The 17,702-nt window shown below is 41.8% G+C and overlaps 1 protein-coding gene across 1 annotated transcript in view; it reads right to left on the bottom strand.

The window, feature by feature from the left end:
• Nucleotides 1-17,275, bottom strand: part of DNAJC5B (DnaJ heat shock protein family (Hsp40) member C5 beta) — a 184,561-nt gene extending 167,286 nt beyond the window's left edge. Inside the window, exon 1 of the mRNA XM_073676738.1 lies at nucleotides 17,114-17,275. The gene's annotated coding sequence lies outside the window, so the exon portion shown is untranslated. The remainder of the gene's footprint in view (nucleotides 1-17,113) is intronic.
• Nucleotides 17,276-17,702: the final 427 nt, after the last annotated feature.

The following is a 17,702-nucleotide window of genomic DNA, read 5'->3' as shown; positions in this document are numbered from 1 at the left end:
GTTCAGGCCACATTTCATGTGCAAGCAGCTTTAGAGGACTTCCTGGGAGAAATGACACGCAGGGTACATACGGTTTCCCTCTATGCCAGTCCTATCCCCGTGCTAAATACAACTCTCAGCCAAAAAAGTTGTGGACTGTCTACGTACTATCCCTGACCACATTCACCTGTCCACGTGTTTGTGGTTAGGCGGTCCTTCCCAGTAAGTGCACTGGGGAGGGCACGGGTAATGTTGTGGGACCTGTGCTTGTTGAAGGTGGAGGCGATACCGGGAAATATAGTGGCAGCTGGGGACCGAGTATGGACACCCAGCCGCCGCCGGCATGAGGTTGTGAAAAGCTTCCGCCTCCACGAGCCTAAAAGGCCACATTTCAAGTGCAAGCAGCTGTCAAAAATTTGGCAGTACAGTATTGCAGCCTGTGGGTGGGTGAGTGGCTGCCTGCATACTTGCATGCTTGCATTCCAAGGAATGGGGTAGCGACAACTGAATGCTGCTGTGGGACAAGGACGTGGACGGTGATTGTTGCAAGTCTGCAACAACAGGTGCATGGCGGGAGGCATCTTTGCATGTGCCAAGAATCACTTATGATGGGCACACTTTTAGGCAGTGACCTGGGAGTCAGAGATGCTTCCAGAGGTCTTCCCCATGCTGTTCCCATGTCTTTTCAGCACTGTATGCATGTGTCTGATGATGTGTCATACACCACACGGCCAGATAAAGTTGTAAAATGTTAAAATGACATTTCCCAGTGAATGCATTTGTCTTGGTTGAAAGCAATGCAAAAGTGCAAAAATGCATCAAAAACGCTACGCGTGAACATAGCCGAAGGTGTGGAGGAGTATTTTTGTTTTTGGTCATTTATTTTAACTTATACACAAGTCTTTTCCGTGGAAAGGATGTTCCTTAACATATTTCACAGGAAAAAAGTTTCACTTTCGTTTTAATGTGAGCCTGTAAAAGTGGCTTAATGCCTCTGACCACGTTGTTGCTGTAAGCGGGTAGAAGTAGCTCACGTCCCTGAGTGTACTGTGTAGTGCTCACCCGTATGGCTGGTGACTTGGGGATTTCTGTTAGCCTCCGCTCCACGACGGCAGTGGTGGTCCCTTGCTTGTGACTGAGCCTCCGGGCTTCTATGGCCAGAGGACCTGAAATCCCCTGCCGGCTGGTTTCTGCTGCTGGATATATAAGTCCTCACAGCCTCGGACTCCTGTGTCCGGTTCCTATTGTCTTCTGCCAGGGCGAGCTCTGCTCAGCTTCCAGCCCCTGGTCTTTAGCTCCTAGCTCCTACAGAGCTCCTTGCTGTTACTTTCCCTTGCTCTCACTCTGACTCTGACTGTTCTCTGACTCACTGAACCCCACCCCAGATCCAGTTTATAATGGCAGAATTCTCCCCTCCCAGGACTGGGGCAGGAGGATGTTGCATGTTTAAGGGATCCTGACCAGGAAACCTCCCACTTGCTCTCCGAAGTAATATCTCTATTACTGTGGTGACCAGACCCCTGGGGTGCCACACATGGCTCTTGTAAGGGGCATTGCAGTTCCTCATAATTTTTGGAAAGCCTTCCATTCACTGCTTAGGCCAACAGTGCACAGGAGACCCAGTTGCTATAAATGGAAAAAAAGGTTTAGTTAACGCCCTCTGACCTCCATGTCATTTCCAAGGGGCATTGGAGTGCCTCAAATTTTTGGTAGGCATTGCACTCACTGTATGCCCTATAACTGTGTAGCCGAACCGCTCCTTTTGTTACAGAAACATATCCTACAAGACATATCTGGTTGACTGGCCTGATATTGATGTGAATGGTCCCTGTTCCTCCTGCTCTTTCTCCTTTGCCACTACCTCATCCATCATTTATCACCTGAAGCCTTGTTTTAACGGGAGTCATAGAACTTGGATAGTAGCAGGAAAACATCCAGCAATCCTCGGAGGAGGTAGGATATGCGCCAAAACGCTGACCACCTCAGGCCTAGCCGCTACTACATACATGCGCTTGCATTACAACAAAACAAAGCAGATGCTAACTTCTATCATCCTCATCATGCTCCTCACCTTGGCACTCTCAACTCCCCTGATGGAGAAGCCAGGGCCCACCGGAGGAGTCTGATAGTCCGGTGGACTCGGCCAATGCTGCCCTAAAGCAGGCCAGGCTAAGAAAAGTGTGGGAAAGGTTACCGGGACAAATAGGGGTGGCTGGGGACCGAGTATGGACACCCGGCCACCCCTATTTGCAATGCAAAATTGCAAAAACGCATCAAAAACGCAACGTGTGAACATAGCCCAAGTTGTGGAGGAGTATTTTTGTTTTTGGTTATTTGTTTTGCCTTATATACAAGTCATTACCCTGGGAAGGATGTTCCTTAACATATTTCCCAGGAAAATCCATTTTGGTTTCGTTTTTGTATGTTTTATTGTGAGTCCGTAAAAGTGGTGTAATACTCTGACCTGACCACGTTGCTGACAGCAGTGACCTGGGAGTCAGAGATGCTTCCAGAGGTCTTCCCCGTGCTGTTCCCGTGTCATTTGAGCACTGTTCCCATCGATTTGGGCAATTTTTAGGCCCTCTGCAGACCGCCGGGGGGAGCAGCCTGAAAAATGCTTGAGTTTCCCATAGACTTACATTGGGCTCGTTGCTCGGGTCGAGCACCCGAGTATTCAAATTTGCTCGACCCGAGCAACGAGTACCCGAGCATTTTAGTGCTCGCTCATGACTAAATGCAATTTAACAACTACACAAACCACACATATACTGCATCTTGCTGTCACATTTTGCTTTCTGTCTAGCTAGCTAACTAGCATTTCTTGTTCAGTATTTCTTAGCAAGGGTTGAATTATTGGGGTTGAAAAGATTGTTAAAGGTTAATTATTGTGTTGCATAAAATGTATGGTAAAAAAAGTGTCTATGGAGATGAATGGGGTAGTGTAAAAAAAAAAAAAAAACATACCACAGTTAAGAAAGTGGGAGTCAATAGTAGCAGCAAAAGCATCAGGATCATCACTGGCACCAGCTGCCCAGGCAATAGTACAAACAAACATAGGTCACAATTGTCATCCTCTGCCTCTGGCAAGCTAATTAGTGGGGACGAAGGGGAGGGTGTTATGGAATATATGGCATATCACTCATCTGAGGCACAGCAGGATAATATTACCTCTGACAATGAAACCATCAGTTTGAGTCAGTGTTCTGCACAGAACAGTCTGTCTGATTACAAATGACTAAAATGGATACGTTTTGTATTCCTTTTTTAACTTTAAAAACATGAAACGTCTTTCAGTGCACTGTATTATTAAACGGACTGTTGGTTACCAGTGGGTTACCATCCATTTCTATGGTGAAGTCACTTTGACTGTGCTTGTTCTAAAAAGCTTGAAAGTGGTTAGGTAAAGTCCAAAGATATATTAGAGTGAATTTTACAGCGAATTGGATCACACTATGCTAACACTCTGATCAGACTCTGATCACGGTTTGATCAGAGTGTTATTTGCATATTCGGCCCCATTCTCTCGGATGAGAGAATCAACGTCCGTCTACACCCGGCCTAAAACTAATTTTGCTGGTTTTAAACAGGTCAAGCTTGTATATTAAAAAAATTAACAAAATTGGTGCTGTTTTCTATAAGGGCACAGGACGTCTTTTGCTCAATAGAATGAACATATGTATTTCCATGTACAAACAATTTGCAGGGCATAGGTTCAGGCTTTTGAAAATCTTCTTCTGACATTTTCAGCTGAGAAGATGCTCTATATTTTACAATACAAGTCAAGGGGATAGCTCTAAAGATGCCTGGAAGACCCCGAGATGTTTTTGGAGCATTTTGCCATTGTTTTTGCTTAACCCCTTCACCAACAGGCCATTTTCCATTTTTTCATTTTCGTTTTTTCCTCCCCTTCTTACAAGAGCCATCATTTTTTCTTTTTTCCATTCTTATAGCCATATGAGGGTTTTTTGCGGGCCAAATTGTACTTTTGAATGACACCATTGATTTTACCATATAGTGTACTGGAAAATGGGGAAAAAATTCCAAGTGTGGTGAAATTTACCATGTCCATTATATGGTAAAACTGACCAGGCAATATGATTTTCGAGGTCAGTACGAATAAACAGATACCAAATGTGGAAACACGAGGGTCAGTGGATGCTCTCGTCCGCTGGCCTGGTTGTCTTTAGACAAACCGCATGGACCAGGGCTCTTCCCACTGAACAACCGTACTCCTTCCCTGTGGGCATAATACTGCTTAGACAACACAGGGTGAGGATAATACAGTATGGCAATACTTTATTGGACCACAAACAGTCAATAACATATAGTATAGTTCCAGCAAATACACAAGATGGTGCAAATGACAGAGTCTCACCCTTCCGCTGGCTTGCCGGGAAATAAAACATCTACGAATTCGGGGCTTCCAGGGCCAACTATTCCAACCAGTAGCACGCCGCTTTTGGCAGGCACCCACAGAGAGGAGGTAGCGGCAAGCTTGAAAAGCTAACAGAGTCCATTGAGGTACGTGGCCAGGTGACCTGATTGTCCCAACCTGGGTTCTCCAAATGTCTCCATTGCTTAGGTAATGGGCAGTGGATAAAATCTGTATTCCTCCAGTTCATGCCATGGTTCCTTGGCTGCTGTCATGTAGAGTCTCCAGAAACAGAGGCAGATCCCCCTTTTATAGCCCACAGGTCTTAATCAGGCCATTATCCACAGGTTTGGGGGAAGGTGGGAGGAGGTCATCTCTCATTGTTTGAGTGTTCAATTAACATTGTACATTTTGTCCTTCAATATTTGCAGAACAACAAGCTGCATGGACTAATGCAAAGGGTAGTCAGCAGGCATTAACTAAATTAACAAACATCAATTGTTCAATTAACCAGCGCCTTTGTTCCCCAAGGATAGCAGAACAATAAGCTGCAGAGGGCTGATACAATAGGTAATTAGCAGCCATTCAACAAATCAGCAAACATCAATTCAACCTACAACAAGAGTCAATGTTCAGGCTCATATGAACAATAACTTATTTCTTTTGACCTACTGAAAAATATGTGTGGCATAATTAAGAATAAATGCTGTGTCATGACACAAAACATGTATAGTTTTTTTTTATTTAAGTGTTAAAAAAAAATTGGAAATTTATAAAAAAAATTTTTTGCTTTTGTCGCCATTTTCCGAGACTTGTAACGTTTTAATTTTTTGGGATCTGAGGCTGGGTGAGAGCTCATTTTTTGTGCCTTGAGCTGATGTTTTTAGTGATACAATTTTGGGGTAGATACGATGTTTGATTTATTGCACTCTATTGCCATGTTGTGGCAGCCAAAAAAACTTAATTCTGGCATGTTGATTTTTTTTTCCCATCACGCTGTTTACCGATCGGATTATTTTATTTTATATTTTGATAGTTCGGACATTTCAGAATACAGCGATATCAAATATGTGTATTTCTTTTTGTTTTGTTTTATTTTCAATGGGGCAAAACAGTGGTGATTTGAACTTTTTGCGTTTTTTTTTTATTTTTTTCAGATTTTTAAAAACTTTTTTACTTTATTTAATTGTCCCCTAAGGAGACTTAAAGCTGGGGGCCGGCGTTCACAGGAAGCTCGTAATGCCAGACATGGGGGTCATCAGCTGACCCCCGGCTGTCATGACAACTCATTAGCGCTAGTGATCACATGACAGCGCGTGTTAAATCCTGCTGTCAATGATTGACAGCGGTATTTAACTGGTTTTCCTATTCTTATATTTTAACTTGTTAATAGCTGCAAGTGGAGCACCACTCCACCCATGGCTGTTAGGCAGGGACAAGACATATGACGTAAATATATGTCCTGAAGGGGTTAAAAATGCTAGCAGTTTCATCATTATTCAAGGGAGTGGGGTGAAAAACGATTTGGAAATTACAGTAAAAAAAAATTCACAAAAAACATGGGAAAACCCTCCAAAAAGCCACCGATGGCCAAAACTGAAAGAAAAAAGCTTATGACAACAAAAAAAAAGACATTTCAGGAAAAAAATAGTAGCTTCCTGAAGTATTTTCTGCTGAAAAAAACAGTTTAAAAGACGTTGTTTACACAAATCCAGAGACCAGCCAAGGTTTTTATTCTCATTTAATCCCTTTAACCCTACAAAAAAATGTTTGCATGTAACAAAATGAAACATCCAAAGTAGTAAAACATTTTGTAATCTGTAGTCTGTATTGAAATAACACAAGTATAATAACTTCGATTTGCAATTGTGAGCACAGTGGTTTCAATTTTGTTTTGTATGATACCTTAAGGAATTATATTGCTGTTCTGTAAACTAACTCCACTAGCCAAACCTTATATGCCCCAGGGAAATCTAATGGCAATTATAGGTGATAAAGTTCATTATTCATTTCCTTTCTGTTTCATGTTTTATTGACTGGCTTACCACTTAAGCGATTTAGCATCAATTCAATTTATTCTTATTGTTTCTTATTTCTCTTTTAGCAGGCCAGTAAATGCCTCGTTCAGGTTATTCTGCTGTTCTAGGAATTTTTCATTTTTTTTGCTCTTGAACACAGAAAGGTTATAAAACCTAAAACATATTGAAATATTAAATCACAAAATGAAATAATAAGTTGCAGTATATGCTTTCGTTCACTTCAGCCGAAAACTCGAGCAGCCCTATGTTGTTGCGATCTTTCCACTCTTTCCCTACACAATCACTATATCTTGCAGGGAAACCGCTGCTTCGCCTGCAAAGCCGTGGTTCCGTTACGATTAGACGAGCATTTTTGCAGACTAAACAGCTGTTTCCCTGGAAGATAACTTGATCATGGAGGGAAATAGTGGAAGTACCACTGCGACTCCAGGTTGTTGCGATTTTCAGCTGCATCATGTGAACGCTGCCTTTTACTTTGGAACTTCTAGTAATTGGCATTCTATTCTGGAACAGGTCAGAATAAGTTTCCAGCTGTAAGAAACTAAATCCACTGTTCATTTATAATTCAACAAGGCAGGTAATAATCAGTTTCCTGACAGTAAAATGTTTGGATCATGCAGTGTTATATTTCAATAGAGGCAGTAAGTATACACTGCAGGTTGATGGTCTGATAGCATAAGACAAATCTAGAGATGTTAAAGAGAGAATCAATTATCAAAAATCCTTAAGAAGTATTGGTCATCCTTTTAAGCTTAGAATTAACAATAATTTGTAATATATTCCGTTAAGATGTTTTATGTATTTTGTTATTTTAGTGTCCGATTGTGCAGAAAGGAAGTTGGGTGGCCTCAAGGAATTAAGTGGAATAGGGTCTGAAGTCTCGGTCAGCAATAGCTTTGACCAAACATGATGACTGTTGTTCAAGAAAGTATGTGTGGTCATATCTCAAATTATTACGCTGCATGTAGGAAAATATAATAAAAATGGATTAAAAAAACAGTATACCATAATAACCAATAAGACATTTATGCGGGGGCATTTATGCATATAGCATTTATGCATACTTTATCAAAGTGCCATAGTTTATCAAAGTGTCTCGGTAGTTAGATATGGCAGTTCTAATATTCATCTCTCTTCTCTTCTTACAGGTATATATATCTCACTCCTCTGCTCCGTGTTATCTCTTCTGAAATCTACATTGTATCTCCATGTTACTTGCAATGCTCTGCAGCTAATCAATCACTGGTATATATATATATATATATATATATATATATATATATATATATATATCATTGATCTACGTTGTTTAATCCATGATACTTTAAGGTCATCACACTTACTTTAACAGTTTATGATCCATGTTGAGTTGCCAGTCTGTTTTTTTTCTGCAGTTTTATTGTCTCCTGTTGTCTTAAGCTAGTTGATTGATTGCTAAGGAGTTAAATCTCTGTAGATCTAAGCAGATACGTCCCTATTTATTGAGACATAGTCAAGGGGCAGCATTTATGCGGGGGCATTTATGCATATAGCATTTATGCATACTTTATCGAAGTGCCATAGTTTATCAAAGTGTCTTGGCAGTTAGATATGGCAGTTGGACAGGGCAGGAGACGGGTAAGACATGCAAGACAATTAAACAAACTTGCTTCCAGGTCATCTGTTTTGCAAACAGTATTCACCATTTGTATTTGTGCCATTTACGCTCTGGCTGCTACAATCATCCACATTCACCGTTCTCCCACAAATTTGGCACACTTCATCCATATTAACCCCTCTCTCCTCTCTTCTCCTATGTACAGCAGTCATGCTCTCTTCACAATGTTATACCACACAGATCCATTCATTCCCACCATACAACACCGGAAACGCTCTCACAAATCACTCAGCCATCTGCTCACTCTCTGTATCTTCCTTCTCTTAGTCGCAGGTGATATTTCTCCTAATCCAGGACCCTCCAGTAATAATAACACTAACTCTTTCCCAGTTACATTCAGAAACCCTGCTAATCTCATTAATATTCCCTGCATATCTTCTGTTTCATTCAACTGTGCCCTTTGGAATGCATGCTCAGCATGTAATAAACTCTCTTACATCCATGACTTTTTCCTCTCTAATTCCCTTAACCTTCTGGCCCTCACTGAAACCTGGATTCAGCAGTCGGACACCACCGCCGCTGCAGCTCTCTCCTATGGCGGCCTACACTTCCCTCATACTCCGAGACCTGGCAACAGATCAGGTGGAGGTGTTGGTCTGCTTCTTTCAACAAAATGTACTTTTCAGGTTATCCCCACAGTACCCTCCCTTATCTTCCCTTCTTTTGAGGCCCACACAGTCAGACTCTACCGGCCCTTCTCCCTGCGAGTGGCGGTTGTCTACCGCCCTCCAGGTCCCTCCCATTAGTTCCTGGATCACTTTGCTGCCTGGCTTCCAAATTTCTATCCTGCGACATCCCCACGATAACCATGGGAGATTTTAATATCCCAATTGGCGATTCTCTTTCCCCATCTGCCGCTCATCTTTTATCACTAACCTCCTCCTTCGGCCTTTCACAGCTTGCTAATTCTCCTACACATGAAGACGGGAACACATTGGACCTGATCTTCTCCCGGCTTTGCTCAGTACATGACTTTACTAACTCTCCCCTTCCACTCTCTGACCATAATCTTCTTTCATTCTCTGTCAAGAACTGGGAGACTACTCAAGACACCCCCACTTTCCACACTTATAGAAATATACGCGCCATTAACACCCAGAAATTTATGAAAAAGTTGCAATCATCATTGGCTCCAGTGTCCTCCCTTTCATGTCCCGACTCTGCATTGAAGCATTATAGTGAAATAATGCAATGCGCCCTGGATGAAGCTGCACCTCCTACACAGAGAACAATTCGGCATAGATGGCGACAACCCTGGCACATGCCTCAAACACGTCTTCTCCAGCAGTGCTCCAGGTGCGCTGACCAGCTGTGGAGAAAATCTAATCTGCCCGAAGATTTCCTCCATTATAAATTAATGCTGAAAACATATAACTCTGCGCTTCACCTCTCCAAACAAACCTATTTTAACAACCTCATCATCTCACTTTCCAATAATCCTAAATGACTCTTTGACACGTTTCATTCTCTCCTCAATCAAACAGCACAGGCCCCAATCACCAACCTCAGCGCTGACGATCTGGCCAATTATTTCAAAGAAAAAATTGACCATATCCGACATGAAATTTTCTTCCAATCCCCAAATGTTATGCATGCTCTCCCCCGCCACATTGTATCTTGCTCACTTTCTGACTTCGAACCAGTCACGGAAGATGAAGTGATTAGCCTCCTTGCATCTTCTCGCTCTACCACTTTCACCAGTGACCCTATTCCCTCACATCTCCTTCAGTCCCTTTCTCCAGCTGTCACCACTCACCTAACTAAAATTTTCAACCTCTCCCTCTCATCTGGTATCTTTCCCTCTTCTTTTAAACATGCCAGCATACATCCATTACTTAAAAAAACATCCCTTGACCAGAACTGCACGGCCAACTACAGACCTGTTTCCAATCTTCCCTTTATCTCTAAACTCCTGGAACGCCTGGTCAATTCCCGTCTAATCCGCTATCTCTCAGACAACTCTCTTCTTGACCCTTTACAATCTGGTTTCCACTCTTTACATTCTACTGAAACTTCCCTCACTAAAGTCTCTAATGATCTACTAACAGCTAAATCTAATGGTCACTACTCCCTGCTGATTCTCCTGGATCTCTCTGCAGCATTCGACACTGTGGATCACCAGCTCCTTCTCACTATGCTCTGCACTTTTGACCTCAAAGACACTGTTCTCTCCTGGTTCTCCTCCTATCTCTCTGACCACTCCTTCTCTGTGTCTTTCGCTGGCTCCTCCTCCTCTCTCCTTCCCCTTACTGTCGGGGTTCCTCAAGGATCAGTCCTAGGCCCCCTTCTTTTCTCCTTATACACCGCTCCCATTGGACAAATAATCATCAGATTCGGTTTTCAGTACCATCTCTATGCTGATGACACCCAATTATACACCTCTGCTCCGGACATCACCCCTGCATTACTATAAAAGACCAGTGATTGTCTTTCTGCTGTGTCTAACATTATGTCCTCCCTCTGTCTAAAACTGAATCTGTCAAAAACTGAACTACTCGTATTTCCTCCCTCCACTAACCTACCTGTGCCCGATATTGCCATTTCCGTTTGTGGCTCAACCATTACTCCCCAGCAACAAGCCCGCTGTCTTGGGGTCATTTTTGATTCAGGTCTTTCCTTCACTCGTCACATCAAATCACTCGCTCGTTCATGTCATCTACACCTCAAAAACATCTCAAGAATCAGGACTTTTCTCACCTTTGACTTGGCAAAAACTCCTACTGTACCTCTTATTCATTCTCGTCTGCACTATTGCAACTCTTTACTAATCGGTCTCCCTCTTACTAAACTCTCCCCTCTCCAATCCGTCCTTAACGCAGCAGCCAGGACCATATTCCTCGCCAACTGCTACACCGATGCCTCCTCCCTGTGCCAGTCATTGCATTGGTTACCCATCCAATATAGAGTTCAATTTAAACTTATCACGCTTACCCACAAAGCGCTCCATGCTTCAGTACCCCCCTACATCTTCTCCCTTGTCTCAGTCTACCACCCTACACGTGCCCTCCGTTCTGCCAATGACTTAAAACTAAAATTCTCCATAATCCGAACTTCCCACTCCCGTCTCCAAGATTTCTCGCGTGCTGCGCCGATTCTTTGGAATGCACTACCCAGGACAGTTTGATTAATTCCCAATACCTACAGTTTCAAGCGGACCCTAAAAACCCATTTCTTTAGACTGGCGTATCGCCTCCACACACTATCTGTCCGTCCCAGTTTTCCTCCATATTAAAATCTTCTTCAATTTCAGGTTCATTCCAACCATGCACTTAATAGCCTCGGTCAGGACTGTACACATACTGGCTGGCGACCAGTCCATGTATTATTTATCTTATTTAGTATATCAAGGCTGCATTATACAATATATGTACATTCTACCTTTTGTGTCTCCCCCATTTCCTCATAGACTGTAAGCTTGCGAGCAGGGCCCTCACTCCTTTCGATATGAGATATGCTTATTCTGTATTGTCTGCATAAGTCCCCCCTAAAATTTGTAAAGTGCTGCAGAATATGTTGGCGCTATAAAAATAACAATTATTATTATTACTATTATTATTCCAGATTTCGGTTTTCACAGGCATTTTTAAAACCGAAAGAAGAAAATTGATTGGTCCATAGGCAACTCCATAACAGATTTACTGACTTAACACTATGTCCCGTTAGTCTTGATAAAGCATCACTTTTATTTTACACCTCTAAAATCTCAAAAAGTGAAATAAAAAAAAAAGCGTGTGGCCAAAATCCTTGTTTGGAAGCAACCAAAAATACGTATGGGCTAGGGTAACTCTAATAAACAACTATAGTGTACCTACCACGAAGATTGGCATCCTACATAGTACGCAACTGGGACCCTCGCTCAGCATTGGCTCTCCATGACTGGCCCTATAAGGCCCTGTTACGGGAAGATATGAACAAATAAGCAACGCCCCCATTTTACGTTTTTTTTCCAGTATGAATAATGAAAATCTGACTAATTGATTTGAAGATGTTAGCTTTCAGTAAGCCGTTTTTCACTCTTACAAAAAAAATATCTATCTTTTTCAGCTAACATGAGCAATAATTTGAATATTTTTGTGCCTGAAGAAATTTCGGTTCAAAAGGGATATTTCAATCTGTTTCTTTAAGGTTAAAAGGTTGGCCCAGTACCCAAAATGTCCTTTTTAAATATCTTTTTTTACACCCTAAGCATTTTTGTAATTAGTTTTATTATAAAATACCCTGGACTTCTCCCTATCCTGCTAGATGTGTTTTATTTAATTTTACTTTCTGTGACGTTTTGTTTGCAAGGAGTCTCAAACAGGATGTCACAGGAGGCTGGGGCTGCAGTCACTTTCCTGCAGTATCTATGACCCCTCCCAGAAAAGGATGTCATGAGGTGGTGGGCACTGCAGTTGTTTACTACAATTTCTTCACTGCTTCCTGAAGATATCCTGGTTCCACAGCACTGATAGAAGCTGTGGGAGAGGTGAGTGCAGCACTGGCATTCTGCTTCTATTTCCAATGCTGCAGATTCTAAGTTTGAAACAAGACATGACATACCAAAAGGAGACAAAAGCCTCAGCGTCAAAAAACACAAATTACCTAATTTACCTAATAGGTGCAGAAATGCTGCAGAAAATCAGAAACATAAAAAGTGCATCAAATATTCATCGAGGGAATGTAGCCTAACCCTGTCTTTGTACCATGCAGTTTCTGTAGCTCTTATTAATTTTTATGAGAGTCATGTAATCAACATGTTTCTGCAATCCCATCCACTTCTAACAGCTGAAAATAGACTAGATGACCAAATATTGTACTTTTTAGCTTTCAAGTTAATTTTAATTAAAAATAAAAAATAATTTTGTTTCATATGTTTCCATAGGTAGCATGGTTTAATGTTTAAAGTTTTAGGTACTAATTCATCAAACAGTACTGTTTGAAAATTAGTGTAAGTTACAGTTGTGTACAAATGTTGCCATTTATGGCATTTTTATGCCAACTCCACTATCTTTTTAAGGCCACGGCCCCACTATCAGTATTTGGTCAGTATTCAATCAGTATTATTTCTCAGGAGTGGAAGCCAAAACCAGGAGAGGAACAATCAGAGAAAAGGTATAATAAAAACAAGTGCACCAATTCTGCATTCACCCACTCCTGGTTTTGGCTCCCGCTCCTGATGAAAAATACTGACCAAATACTTATAGTGGTGCCATGGCCTAAAAGAGTAGGTGGCGTGTAGCAATAATGGGCGGGGTCTAGCACAGTTGCCAAATTCATTATAATTTACACCTGAAGGGTGGCGTAAATTAAGAAAAAAAAGTTATCCAGTCCCCAACTGGAGTACACTTCTAATGCTGGTGTAAGGCAGCTAAAAATACATCCAATTAATTAAGAGGCTTGCTCATTTTATGCATCTTACACCAGTTGAACCTTCATCAAAAGGGACGTTAGAGTTGGTCAAGGCAACATAGACTAAGTTACAAAGACTGAACACAGCCTAAAAATGAGCAATGGTTAAGGGCCTGAACTTTATACAATATATTTTTCAATACAAGGAAGTCATTTTTTAGTTGACCTATGTATATTAGCATCTTTTTCAACTGAAACATCTAATAATTATTGAAGCAGATTAGTTGCTCTAATGAGAAAAGGCTAAATGTCTAAAAGAGGCAAATTTCAGAAGGCTATTCTCCCCAGGGTTCTCCATTTTTCGGTTTCTTCAATCCAACCATTTTCAGCAGCAACATGAGATTTTAAAAAGTTGTAACGCATAACCCTAATATTTGTCAGAAGTAGTGATGAGCAAATTTATTTGAATGGAATTTAATTCTACTCAAATAAAAAAAACTGCATTTTTGAGAATCCAGATTTTTGTAAATTCACCTTGCGCAGACTCAGCAAAATGGCAACTGGTCAGTTGACCAGAAAAAGTGTAAAATGCAAAAAAAACAAACCTAATACTTACCTCACCACTTACCTGTCTAGCCCCTTCTACTGTTTGCCATTCGGTTCTCAGAGCCACCTTCTCTTTACCCCGTCATGCTCACTCTAGGCCAGGACTTCTGTCCACAACTAGGCTTTAGAGGTCACTGCCAACCGCATGGCTCAGCGCAGTAACTTCTGAGGCCTGGTGAGGTCAGAAGTTGTGGCCTAGAGTGAACAGGTTGAAGATGCGATAGCAGAAAGAAAAAGACTGGAAGGCAGGCAGCAAGTCTTCTCTTTCTGCCATCCTGTTCACTTGTGGCCCAAACTTTGGCCACGACCAGGTCACTACGCATCGCAGGCACGGTGAGGTGAGTATAGGTGGTTTTTTTTGTTTGTTTCCTTTTACATCTTATGCTTATTATGAGCTGGGATCTGGAAGGACCCCAGAGCATAACAAGGAACATTTAATTCGCAGAGAATAACTTCACTGCAAATCGAATTTCCAGGGAAAGCCCACATGTTTTGTGGAATTCTAATTTTGTCAGATCCACTCATCTCTAGCCAGAAGAAATATTCATGCAGTTTTTTCTAATATTTATCACTGGAGGTAGGAGTTCTATTCTCCTTCCTTCCTTGCTATCAAGGAAATTCTGGTAACCGAGTATGTGATGGGAATGGTGACAACCATCTGTAAGTTATATCTAGTTGTTCTCTCCTGGTTTAAGAACGGGTCGGGCAAAAGAAAAATAATAATACCATAAAAACCCAGCCTCCTGAAATATGTTATTCCCAAAAGTGGAGCTGTTCTGATTCATATTAGATTGTTTTATTCACATTAGCAGGAGCTCTCAGCATTAGAGATGGGCGAACCCGAACAGAAATGTTCAGCGTTTGTACAGGACAGTCACTGGCCTGAAAGTCGAACACAGACTTTCTCCTGAAGTCTGGTGCAGTGTTCGGGGTAAGTCCGTGGTGAGAGAGAGAATTTTTTTTTCTCTTACAAGTTTGGGTTTCTATTATTTTCAATGGGGTTCGGGTTCTGGTGGAAGTTCGGATACTGTTCTGGTACCCAAATCGAACTTACTCAAAAGTTCGGGTCAGGTACCAGGACCCGAACTTCCACCTGTCCGTCCATCCCTAGTCAGCATCCATCTAATGTAGAAAATTTGTATAAGTTGCCCATGTATCTTATGACACTACTAGATGGTGGCCCGATTCTAACGCATCGGGTATTCTAGAATATGTATGCGGCCGACCGGGCGCGACTAATCAGCGAAGCAGTATTTAAATGGGTTGTGCACTGCTTTAAATTAACCCCCCAATGTATCCCCCCAGGGCCCCTATTGAATTTTGTAATTACGTCATATTGTCAATACTGCTTGTGACAACATCGCTGACCACACACAACCAGGAGATGACCGGCTAGCACTGGTCATCTCCCGGCTGCGTTGCCGCTGATCTCCCGACGGTGGCCTGCGTGTTTAAAATCCGGCGCCAATTCGCGGCCGGGCTGCTCCAGGGCCACTGATCTCCCGACAGCAAGTGTGAAGGGAGCGCCGGTCATCTCCCGGCTGCATTGCCACTGACTTCCGTGCAGCAGATGAGCAGCTAACGGCCGCCATCTTGTTCTGAAATCCCGCGTCGCTGATTGGCCGCGGCCGGACCAATCAGCGACGCGGGATTTCCTGGATGGACAGACAGACGGGATAAGCCGATTATATAGTAGATTACCAAAATTTTTGGCCAGCACTTCCACCAATCTAGATCTAAGATAACTCACAAAGAAAAAGACAAAAATCTTCAAAAATATTTTTCATAACTGAACTCTATTATGATTAAAATAGCGATGAGTTCTCATACCCCAGAAATATATGGGGAAAAAAAGAACAAAAAAATAAGATATTATTATATCAGCACCCAGATCTAAGATGATACATGGAAGTTTATTAAGGCAATACTCCATTTACCACGATTGAGTGAAATGCAGTAATCGCTACAGTGCTTGATGGACAAGCAAGGCAATCTGGCATTGGGATTGCAACCCCAACACAACCAACCAATAAACCAACCAACCAGCCATGTATGCAGTAGTAATATAATAATGTTGTAAAGTACTGGATATGGAGAAATAGTCAGGGCGGACATACCATTAGTGCAACCTGTGCAGCCGCACAGGGGCCCAAGAGTTAAGGGGGCTGATTTCCACCTCCAAAATATGTGGAATAATGTATTATGATGAGCTACTGGACTGTAAAGGGCCCATATATTGCTCCTGCACAGGGGCCTCTTCTGTCTGTGCCCGCCAGTGGAAATGGACACTTAAAGGGAATCCATCACAAGGTTCTTGTTATCTAATCTGAGAGCATCAGAATGTACAGACTCACTAATTCCAGCCATGCTGCTTGCTGTAGTTTTGATAAATTCAGGGTTTTATCAGCAAGGAGATTGTCACTAGAAGATAGTAACCCTGCTGCAATGTAGTCCTCCATATTCTTGAGCTTTGCATAACCCCACCCCCTCCACTGATTGGTTGCTTTTTGCCTATGCACAGTGTACACAGAAAGCTGCCAATCAGTGGGTAGGAGGGTTATAGAGAGCTCAGCATTTTGAAACCTGCTAGATCTGCAGCAGTTAAAACAGAGATTTTATTAAAACTACAGCAGAAGGCCTAGTAGGTGATACATTGCTGGAATTAGTGGCTCTGCCCCTACATCATGCTGTACACAGATGAGGTAATAAAAACCTGGGGAAAGATTCCCTTTAAAGAAGAGATAGAAATAAGTGACCTATATGATGCCACAGTAGCGGACCCTTTCTGCATAAAACATTATTCTTGTCGTCTTGACAGACATGTCTAAGCCATCACACAAGATGTATGACTGTGATAGTTATCTGAGCAGAGATTACAAATGAAAATAGTAGAACAGTAGGAGTCATAATATTAAGATGAGTGGAGGTGTCAGTAAATGACGTACGTGTAAGTCAGTAATGATGGAAACGCTGTCTGATCTGGCTATGACAGTGAAATCAATGTTAGACTACACAAGAAGCATTAGCAGCCTTTGCTAATTTATAGCCTAACACTTTATTTTTGTATCACTGTAGTATATCCTATTTAATGTCATATTAAGAAGAAAGAAAATAAGTGTAGAACGCTCTTACCTGCTGTAATGCTCCTGCCTTTATCCCTCTCCAGGTAAGAGGATGGGTCTCAGTGCAGCAATAGGGTCAAATTACTCATTGTCACTTTGAAATTGTATCCACCAGCTCTCCTGAAAACCTAAGAAGTGTTAAAATATTAATGAACTCAGGTAGCTGCTGTGATATCAGAGATACAAGTGGATCTTGGAAGCAGGTTTGACTATACAGCAATATATAGATGGATGCAAACTGTATGTGAAGATGTGTCATAGGAGCAATAACTAAGAAAGAATACAGCGAGACGCAGAAAGTTATACACTGGACTAGTGTGCAAAGACTTAACTAATGGTTAATCCTATGTTGTTTCTGCAACACTATATAATAAGACATTTCCCAAATTGAAACAGGTGTAGTTTTTTAGAAAGCCTTAACTAAAATATTGTATGTACTGAAAAATAACACGTAATATGCTGTATTCCAGCACTGTATTACATAGTCAATCACATGGAAAGAATTATATTCTGTCATTTATTTCTGGAGCTGTGCTCCACATATATTACATGCGCATAGCCCCCCCTAGTGGTAATCAAGTTTAAATTCTATGCCGCGC

This window comes from Phyllobates terribilis, unplaced genomic scaffold, assembly GCF_046119375.1.
Source record: "Phyllobates terribilis strain yellow unplaced genomic scaffold, ASM4611937v1 Scaffold_4__5_contigs__length_816908805, whole genome shotgun sequence".
NCBI lineage: Eukaryota > Metazoa > Chordata > Amphibia > Anura > Dendrobatidae > Phyllobates > Phyllobates terribilis.
The sequence above is the reverse complement of the archived record's forward strand: the minus strand, read 5'-3'. Positions and strand labels throughout refer to the sequence as shown.